The sequence below is a fragment of the Aotus nancymaae genome, unplaced genomic scaffold (assembly GCF_030222135.1).
Source record: "Aotus nancymaae isolate 86718 unplaced genomic scaffold, 86718_ANA_hifiasm-v0.15.2.pri h1tg000040l, whole genome shotgun sequence".
Lineage (NCBI taxonomy): Eukaryota > Metazoa > Chordata > Mammalia > Primates > Aotidae > Aotus > Aotus nancymaae.
This window is the reverse complement of record NW_026988454.1, coordinates 84881983-84893625: the sequence shown is the minus strand read 5'-3', so window position 1 is coordinate 84893625 and position 11643 is coordinate 84881983.

Genomic DNA, 11643 nt, shown 5'->3' with positions numbered 1-11643 from the left:
TATACATACAGAAAGCCACACAAAATACACAGCTTTATTTGCAATGTTATGTATGCAAGTGAATAAATCCAAATACCCAACACCAAGATCAGAAAGCAGAATTTCACCAGTACTCTAGGACTCCTTTTATAATCTCTCAGTCTCTACTGCCCACAAGGGTAACAGCAGAGATTGTCTTTTTGCCTGTACTATTGAGATGGCTTCTGAACTGAACATCCTGCCTCTAGAATCTCTCTCAATCAATTACACTATGGTCACCAGAACATTCTTTCTAGTATACACATCTGTCGACGGTATTCTTTTCCAGATATCCACTGTCTCTTCACTGGATCACAGAATGAAATCTAACCTCTTAGTATTGTATTCAGTGCCTCCCCACCTCCTCGTTTAATCTGGTATACACTTTTGATTCTTTTCATATCATCTGGAAGATTTGTGCACTAGTTAACCCAAAAGGAAGCTAATTCTAATGATTGAATATCAGTTACTGTCACAATAATAACTTTAATCCATGTAACATACATGGTTTATATTTGAGGAAGGGTAAGAGGTATTATGAAAAAAAGGGGAGTGCTTAAATCACATTTCCTCTTTTACATAGTTATAGAATAGGTCTGTGTAAAGAAAATAAAATGTTAGTAATTAGGTAAAAAGGGTCAAAGATAACTATTTTGTTCATTTATTCATTCATTCAGCAATCGTTTAGAGGCATCATTTATAGGTTAAGGTGAATATGCAGATGCTGCCACAATTCCACAATATACCTGTCTTCCCTTACACAGAGGTCTCCATTCTCCTCTGCCAACAGTTTAGCACCTATGGAAATGCTAATTTCATTTTAAAATAAGCAGCCTCTTGAAAGAGCCATATTCATTTGCAACCTGTCTGTTGCCAGATATTCAAAAGCAGGTGCAATGGGGTCAGCTACCTCTGAGATACAAACAAAAGGTTTCGTGTATGAGTCAGTGTGACCTTTACCAGCAGAAAACAGGAGGACTCGGGCTGAAAGCAGCAGCTTATGTATTTAGTTAATCCAGTTGCATGAATAAGCAAAGTGTAAAAGGTACAAGTGTTTTCAGTGTAGATTAAATGTGGGCCTCACGGGGTTCCTTTTCAATATTCATAGATGAAACATGTTACTCAGTCTAAAATTTCTTCTTCATGGACCCCTACCTCATGGATAGATGTATTCAAAGAATTATCATATTTCTCTATTTAAAAGTTGAGAACTTTTCTCCCAAAAAATTCATCACGTACATAAGTAGATTTTAATAAGTCAAGTCATTCAAACAACAAAATAATCTTTTTTTTGGCAAAGTAATAAAAAGTACTCTGTTCTTTTAATAATTTGGAATTATTTCAAATACTTTCCTCATGCACTTTAGTGATTCTCCTTAAACCCTTCTGCAATTTACTTTTTCAAAATAAAAATTCTCCTTTAAAAAGTTTTTTTTTTTTCCCTAATTTCTTCTAGGAGAAAGATTTCCTATTGTAAATGTCCTTTGGCTAGTTTCAGAGAAAATTAAGCAGTGTTTGTTTCTGCTTGTGTACAATAACACTTAGAAATGTCCTAGACGGTAATGAACTTAACGTCTCTTGGCATCAAATATATAAACTGTGAGGAGTGCAGTTGGGAGCTCTGGTCTGGTTTTCTGGACATAATTGACCATACAGTTTTTCACATGCAGATTTTTGGCACTAAAGAAAAATACTGGTAGCACTATTTTATCCCAAGAGAATTCAAAACGTATGTAATTGCCAACAGCAACATTAGGTCCATTTTGCCTTCTCTACAAATGACTTGCACAAAATAGACCCCCCTTAATCGTTTGTTGAATACATTCACAAACTGCATGTATACATGTGTGTACATATGTAAGAACAAAATGCTTGGCCCATGCAGCTTGACATGTCATTAGAAAGAGGTCCACAGTGATCTGAGGACATTTTATAACCACCCCTTTGAGTTCTCTGGACTGACATCCATGTATCATGAGTAAGCAGATGCTCCAAGGCTTCCTCTGGCCATCATTCTGACAGCGCTCAAAGTCTCTGAGGTCAGTATGTATTAAAAGAAACCATTCTCAAATAAATCAGGTCTGTCTTCTTCCTCCTGCCTATACTGTTGATTTCAGAGACATCTGAGTGCCTTGTCCTTAAAATTCAGACAAACAGAAGACTACGGCCCTCTCATAGGGCTTGGAAATCCCAAGCCCTGCTGAGGGGTACTTTAGATTGGCATTGAGAACCAATTAGATTATCCTTTATGTTTTCTGAAGCCCCAGGAAGATTTTCTTGTGCAGATTTATGTAGGGTGTTCTTATTTTCTGCAGATCCTTTCACAAGAGAAAAGTGGACATTAGTAATTAGGCTTTCTACCTTTATCTTTTTGGATGCACTTAACAACAGGACTTTTGTCAAAGGCCTCTCTGCATAAGTGCAAATCTCTGTGACAAAATCATAAACTGATGACCCTTTTTCATTAATTTTTTAAATTAACATTCTATTTTCTAGAATGTATTTTAAAAATTACATACCCATAGAGAAGTATTCATCATAAGTGTACACAAAGTGAACACTTATGTATCCACTCCCTTTTTAATCACTATTCCTCCAAGAGTACCAGCCATCCTAATTTAGCTAATACCATAGGTTTGCTTGCATGATTTTTGAATTTTATAAATAGATTCATAAATTATGTACGTGTGTCTTGTTTCTTTTACCTAATACTATTTTTATGAGATCCATCCATGTTGCTGCATACTTTAGAGTTCATTCATTATCACTGCTGTGTAGCATTCCTCTGTAGAAACAGACCAAGATGAATCAGTTTTACTCTTGATGAACATGTGGATTGTTTCCAGTTTGGTGCCCTTGTAAATAATGCAGCTTTGAACATTCCTGTGCATGCCTTTTGGTGCATATTTGTATGCATTTCTGCTGGGTATAAATCTGGGAGTGGAATTGCTGGTAAAAGGATCTCTCTCTCTCTCTCTCTCTCTCTCGAGATATATACATATATCGAGATATATGTATATATCCTTTTACCAGCTCTCTCTCTCTTTCTCTCTATATATAGTGACATACACACACACACACACACACACACACACAGAGAGAGAGAGAGAGAGAGAGAGAGAGAGAAAGAGAGAGAGAGAGAGAGAGAGAGAGAGAGAGAGAGCCAACTTTAATGACAAATAGCTTTCCAAGGAGTTGATCAAATTAATACTCCAATCAGCAGGTTCAAGTGTTGGCATTTGAAGTGTTTCTCATCACTGCGATTTTGATGTATGTATTATGAAATTAATTTTAATTTGCATTTCCCTGATGATTAATTAGGCTGAACAACTTTTTCTATTTATTGATTATATGTATTACACATCCTCTTTTTGAGGTTTATGTCTATAACTATTGCCCATGTTTCCACTGGGATTTCTGCCTTTTTTATTGATTTGTATATTCTGGATACAAATTCTTAGTGTGTTACATGTATTACACATCTTTTCCCATTGTGTCTTGCCTTTTCACTCTCTTCAGGGTGTCTTGATAAACAGACGTTCTCAATCTCAACATAATAAAATTTATCACTTTTTTCCTTTACATTTAGAAATATTTGCCCACCTTCAGGGTTATAAAAATATTATTTCATGCTTTCTTCCAAAATCTATTTTATCTTTTATGTTTATATTTATTTTTGTGTGTGATGAGGTAATAATAAAGATATATTGTGACCTGCTATTGATAACTAAGTTAAGATTGTATTGACTTTTTCTTTTTGATGTATATCCCCAAAATTTAAAAGAAATAATCCAAGTAAAGTCTAGATAGGATATAGCTGTGTAGTATCTGGACTAAGAAAGCATCTTTCTTTAATATAGAAACTATAATATAGTTAACACTTTGTCCCCAAAAAATACTAGGTAAAGGAAAGCAAAATATTATCATTATTCAGGTAGAGCACTATATTTTTCAATTCTTTAATAATCTCTGAAAAATTGAAGTAGAATAAAACCATAATTCTAAGATGACAGAAAAAAATTCACTAGACCAATAATTCAGAGGTCACCTTGAAATTGTTCTGTCCCTGTAACTGTGTGAGTATTGGCTGCACCTATGCAAATGCTGCCTCCAGCCCAGCTTGTAAACATCTTCAAGTTTCCTTTTGGGATTGCTTTACCAATACACATAAAAACTGTTTTCATCTTAGTATAAACCCACATAGGCCACAATAAAAAGTAAAATTTCATGTTTTTAGAGTAACTCACTCATTTTTATTTATTACATACTATTTTTGTTCACATTCATTTGCTGTTGGTTATTTTAAAAATCAAGCAAGATATAAGATTATAATTATGAAAGTGATATTTTATAAAATATTTAGTCTAGCTCATCACTATCCAATGGTGTCTGCAGTGAGAAAAATGTCCTATACCTCTACACTTTCATTGTCTAATACAGTAGCCACAAGCCACTTGTGAATATTTGTGCTTAAAATGTGCTGAGGTGCTGAGACAAAGAAACTGACTGTTCGATTTTCTTCTAGTTAGTTCAGATATAAATATCAACACCCACATGTAGCTGGTGACTACTATACTGGACAGTCAAGCACATATCTACGTAATCTTAAAATGTGAATTTTTCAGAGAACTATTTCCATGGTAAGATGGAGAATAAACATTTACGGAAAAGACAACACTTGTCTTCCAAATGATTAATCACTAAGGAATTTTTGCAATTAAGTGATTATCTCCAACCTAAAGATGGACTGAATATGAATTGTGTTTTAGGGCCCACATACATAAAACTGAAAATTAAGTAGCAGACTGTGGGGTACAAGTCCTTCCTGCCACCAATTGCTGTTCTCTCTCTAAATAGCCTATAGCTAAGTTTGCAATATGCTTGGCTGGGCTTCAATCACAAATTCCCCAGGCTGAGAATCAAATACAACCTTTATCCAAGTGCCATGAGTGACACCAAGCTTATTTTTTTAAGAACATTAATCAAAAGTCACAAGAAGAAACAACTATCTGCTGTTTTAATGCACACTAAAATATACGCTGTATCACAAGTTGATGAACTATTAAAATATCCAATCTGAATTTTGTAAATAACACTTTAATATAGGATAAGATATCAATATAAATGTACTCTATATCATCAACCTTCTTTTATTATCATTTACTAAAATTTACTCTTGAAATTGCAACTGTTTGCATGAATGCATCTAAATTTAGATTGCTAGAATTTCAATAAATTTTAAGTATTAATATTCAACTTTAAAATTAATTTTCTGATTGTAAAACATATTTTATATGTTCAGCTATGACCTACAATTTGCAACATTGATATTTCTTGCTACAAAGAAAATAACTGCTATATTCATGATTATAGTCTGTTTAGGGATAGTAATGGGAGGAGGAGGTTGTTTCTTTGTTTCATTTTGTATTACTCTGTTTAGGAAAATAAGGCACTGTTTTTTTCCTCAAAGAAGAGTCTATATCCAGTAAAAACTTTTAAATCTTCAAAATTAATAGTTTTAGCATTGCAATTCCTCTTTGGATGCAGAAGAATAATCATGTTTATTTAGCAGCTAAAAGGAAAAGAAGACAAAAATGATAAAACTTTTTTTGATTTATTACTTTAGATGTCTGAGATGTAATTTACAATCACTTCAATCAGTTATCTCTGTGCCAGCCCCTCTTGGCCCTTTTGGTATTATGAAACTTTATTCCTCTAGGCTGGTATGTTGGTCCCAGAAAGAGGATTTAGTGGGGGTGAGGAAGAGAGGCTTCAAGTGGCAAGCAGCAAACTCAATTTTGCAACTCCTTTTTTTTCCTTAGTGAAGAGAATCAGTCATATTTGTAGATGATATTCACTGATTCAGTCAGATAGCCAGTCAAGCAATGTAAGAGCTATGTATCATCCCACCAGAGTTTGGTTATTCAATTAAATAGGAAAATACCCTTTCATTTATACTTTCATTGACCAAATAAGATTTAGAGTACTTAATTTAGAATAAACCTTAACACATTATGCTTTTTTGGATGGTCTTGGGGAAAGCAAGAAGAGAAAATGAACAGCTAAACCATTCTTTATCACTAAATATATGTCTATGAAGATTTCCTTGGCTGCAAAATATACACATAAATTTTAGGAATTGAAGAAAAATTGCAGCACAGATAAACAATGTCTTTGATATACTGGGATAAAAACAATAATACATTTGCCTTTCTCAGTTTGATACTATATGTTATAAAAAGTCATAACATTTTATAGCAATTGATTTCATCTTTATGCATGTCTCCCAAGGAAATAATCCAAAAGACAAAGTTGTATTATAAAGTTATATATTACCGAGTTATTTAAAACAGTGAAATTTACAACCAACTCTATATTCAACAATAGAGGAGCGGAGTATGTAGGTACATTTTGGAAGATCTTTTCAGATTTATATAGGGTATTTTTAAATGATAGTTATAAAGATTATACACTAGGAAAATACATTTAATATTGTGGTCTTCAGACCAAACTGGATCAGAACCAAAGAAGTTAAAATGTTATTAAATAAGAAATGGAAAGCGCACTTCAGGAAAGCAAATTTTCAGAGGACTAGAAAGCTAAGCTCAGAGATTATTGGTAGGTAACAGAAAATTACTGACAGATTGATAATTAGATGGATAGATGAAAATGTGATGAGAGAGAGATACATGCAAATATAGATACTATCATAAGTGCTTCACATGAAAGTGAAAAGGAAGACACTATTATTTATATAGCATATTTACAATTGTACAAAATACAAACATATACTGGGGAAATATACAGAAGAATAACAATGGTTAAAAATAGCAGAAAAATTATTTTCATGCCATGAAAGTAATTTTTTATGGAAAGAAAAATTCCTTCCTTCCATTTACTTTCTTCAATTTGAGCCTTTTTAATGCAGCATTTCCCCCATTATTGGCTATGCTTTCTCAGAAAATCATTCCAAGGATTGAAAAATTTCCTTTAGAGACAGTTTAAAATTCTCATTATCTCTGCTGGATGATTAGAATAATGATATCCCAATTTTAGAAATGAAGATAATGGGCCCAGATAAATTAAATGTTTGTCCCCACCCCTTCTTATTATCCCCAAAATGACCCACATGCAACAAAATCATTATTGAACAATGAATAATGTATTAAAGATTTTCTAGGAGATACTCAACAAAGTTCAAAATTACTTCAGCAATCACTTTCTGTTCACCCTGTTCTCTCTAGTTTTGCTCTCCCCTTGACACCAATCATGATGCTCCTCATTGCCTCACATGTGACACCTAAGCCACCCTCTATTTCACAGAGCAATCTTTCTCTGCCCCTAAACTTGCACTCACAGTTTATTTTGGTGAATGACAACTGATATGGTTTGCCTCTGTGTCCTCACCCAAATCTCCTCTTGAATCATACTCCCATAATTCCCATGTGTTGTGGGAAGGACCTTGTAAGAGATAATTAGAATCATGGGGGCAGTTTCCCCCATACTGTTCTTGTGGTAGTGAATAAGTCTCACGAGATCTGACAATTTTATCAGGGGTTTCTGCTTTTGTATCTTCCTCATTTTCTCTTGCCACCACCATGTAAGAACTGGCTTTTACCTCCCGCCATGATTCTGAGGCCTCTCTAGCCATGTGGAACTGTAAGTCCAATTAAATCTCTTTTTCTTTCCAGTCTCGGGTATGTCTTTACCAGCAGTGTGAAAACTAATACAACAACCAACACTTTTTAAAGGTACTTTAGTGATCAGATAGTGTACATAGGCATGCTCCCTTCAGCCACTGGCTTAATCTAAGTGCCTTTTTAGTACACAATATTCTTTCTGAGCAAAATGATGATATAGCTCTTCTCATTTAAACAAGGCTTCAATGACAGCCACTCCCTCACCACTCCCACTCCCAAGCCAGGACATAATTAAACCAACACAAGACTTTTCCCAGATTCTGATTCACTCTAAGTTTCCTACCCGCCCCGCTTACCCTGCCGAGAATCCCCACCATGGCAGACCCCTTCATTCTTAAGAATGTACTGCAGGTGAATTGAGGCTGGGAAAAAGAGTTGAGGACCTTGATTTCATTTCAGTCACTCTGCACTTATTAGAAGTTTATCATTGGGATTCCTTGGTACACACTCTGGATGGCTTCTTCTGCAGCCTCCTAAATGTGGATGACCCTCCAAAAGTGCCATATTCAATAATCCACTGTCTTTTCACTGCAGTTGCTTTGGTGATGAGCTCTTCTGCAGCTTTGTCCAAGAACCTTCTTCTCAACAGGACATCCCTAATCTAGCAGCCCTATGTCCCAACTTCACCTGCACTGCCATACTTCTAACTCCTCCTGGAGTCACTCCTCTCTAAAGTCTTCCACAAACCAAGTTATAATGACAATTTGAATACATGATCCTAACAACGCTGTTGAAACAGCCTGACTTAGGAACGTTAGATATGACATAAAAATTTCTTCTTCATACCAGAAGTGAATATCATTTATAAAGAGCATTTTTCTCAAACTAGTGGACTTTCTTTTTCCAAGAAAGTATGTTTCTCTCTAAAGAACCACATGAGATGTGGTCTAAAGTGCATTACAGCTAAAAACTTATTTTAAACAGGCAATAAAACTCTGGTTTATTGTTTGAGGACTAACAAGAAAACTATTCAAAATTTTCATTTTTAAAATGTTATATATGATAACACACTCTCACTTTTGTAAACAACTGTGATGGTCAAAGAATTGCATGTGTTCTGGAACCTACAGGCCCTCAAGATTTCACTATAAAATTGTTTTTCCTGAGACAACATTGAAGGTGTTGCCTAGAAAAATAGGCCCTGTCAGAAGCTACTAATCCCAAGACTTTGTGTGATTATATTATTTTTATGTTTAAGTTTTCCATATTATCATTTTGTTATTTCTCTTCATTGAAGTATTTTCTTTAAAAAATAAGAAAAATTGAAAGAAAAAATATAGGAAGGGAGGGAGGGAGGGAGGGAGGGAGGGACGGAGGGAGGGAGGAAGGAAGGAAGGAAGTGAGGGAGGGAGGGAGAGAGGGAGGGAGGAAAGAATAGGGAAGAAATAAAAAAGGGTGGGAAGAAGAACAAGAGGAAGGGAGGAAGCAAAAAAGAGAAAATTAATTAAACATTATGTTTATCTGAATTTTGGTTTAACTAAGGACTTCATTACATTGAAGAAAGGCTGGTTTTTCTGTTCTATTTGCATGCAGATAACATCAGATGAATAATTTAAATAAGTACAAACTCAAGTAATGGGATTTGCTGCCTTGAGCTTCCTTTGGAAGTAGAAAAACTTCCCAAAATACTGTTATACGTTCTTTGTCCCAATAATTTAGGTATAACACATAGGTTCATAAGAATTAAACCAAACATTATATTTTACACCCTATTTGTATATCATTGTTAAACTCCCCCTTGCCTATGAGGAAAAACTAACATCAGCCTTGGTCACTACAAACTATAACAAGGAGATAATTGGATATGCCAACTACAAGTTTCCTAAGATTTATCTAACCTTCAAGAATGTTGAAAATCCTGATGAAAACTGTGTTCCCACTCAAGCATCAGCCTGAATCACCGTATGTAATTGCATGAGAAATATTCTCGTGAGGTAGCAGAGCCAGATGTTCAGAGAAAACCTTCACTGTGATCTTACATTTTTAGAATGGTTTTCATGTAATTACTATTCAGAAATGCATGTTTCTGAAGATAAAGTAGCTTAGCTGGAGAAAGGAGAGAAGCTAATTTCTAAAGCTAGTTCTTAGCAATATTTTTCAGTGGCAGAAATATTTTGAATATTATTTTAGGAACTTGCTCAAATGAGGAATGTCTTACATATTCCAAAAGGTAAACTCTAAATACTCTTAGATATTATGTTTCAGATTCCATACTTATCTTGTAAGTGTGAGAGCTAGGTGATAACAGTGACAGAATTTATCATGGAGCAGATTTATACATTTTTAAAGAAAACAGATCCAGTGTTTCAGAGACACTCAGGAAAACAGTTCTAGTAACTTAGCTCCACACCCCTATCCTCTCTGCTGAAAATCTAACTTGGTCTTCTGTCTATGCTAGCAAATGACTCCCTCAATTAGTGAATTCACTATAACAATTTGAATTTTTGGTGCTACTTTGCTTATGCCTGCTCCTTACTTCAGTCCAGAACAACCTGTTTATTTCTACAAGACAGCAGTATCCCAAGTGAAAACAGATCCAGCTAAGTAGATTCAAATGCTGCTTTGCAACAGTTTATTGGAGGTGGGGCCAGGGTAATGGTGGTTGGTAAAAAGCAGATCAGTTGTTTAGATTCTGTGCATCTTGTTCCTGACCATGGTTAGCTGTACTTTTAGACATGAATGCTACTGTGAACAAATAAACAAAACAAGATACACTGCATGCTCATTCTGCAAATTTGATGGTTTTATTAGTATTAGGCAGGTGGTATGGCAGAGTGAAAAGGCTTTGCCATTAATAGCCTGCTGTGTGAATTAGGCAGTTAACCTCTGTAAAATTCCAGTTCTGTCTTTCATAACATTGAAGACTCCTTTCTCTACTAACACTGTATTTTTTACTGCTTTTCCTTGCAAAATATGGTTTTAGAAGCTAGAACTTAAGAATAATTTTTTCATACCTCAAAACAGTTTAAAAAACAAATTCTAATTTAATATTAAAAATTGAAGAAAAAATAGAATTATAGTGATAGAAAGTTGTTTTGCAATCAACTTTATAGAAATTATTCCCTTCTTAAAAGGAAATATGTTCAAAATTGAAGCATTAAATTTTTTTCAAGCATTAAAAATTGCTCCATTAAAATTTCATAAAATTTAAAAATTAGATTTAACTAACTTTATGGCAGAAACTAAATAACTATGTTCATCTTTTTATTACATAATCAGCAGGTGTTCATTACAGAAAATTAAACAATATAAATAAGTAGTACATGTATTCACATTGCTTCATTTTTTCATGTGTAAACTCAGGACAATAATGTGTACATATATTTAATCTTGTGGGGGTTAAATAAGAGAGACAGATGCACAGATAGACAGACGGTAGATGGACAGACAGACAGACAGATAGAAAGCCTAGAATTCCACCACTGCTAACCTAAGAAGAGTAAAGAACAGAGTTAGTCAATAACAATTTTTAGAACTTTTCCAATAAAATATTATCACATTTCTTCCGATTCAACTATATACCCAACTTTATTTAAAAAGGAAGATCTATCAGGAGGCACCAAATAAGCACTTGGTTAAATAAAAATTAGAGAATTAATATTACTTTCTCTTGGCCGGGTGCGGTGGCTCACGCCTGTAATCCCAGCACTTTGGGAGGCCGAGGCGGGTGGATCACGAGGTCGAGAGATCGAGACCATCCTGGTCAACATGGTGAAACTCCGTCTCTACTAAAAAGACAAAAAATTAGCTGGGCATGGTGGTACGTGCCTGTAATCCCAGCTACTCAGGAGGCTGAGGCAGGAGAATTGCCTGAACCCAGGAGGCGGAGGTTGCGGTGAGCGGAGATCGCGCCATTGCACTCCAGCCTGGGTAACAAGAGCGAAACTACGTCTCAAAAAAAAAAAAAAAAAATTACTTTCTCTTC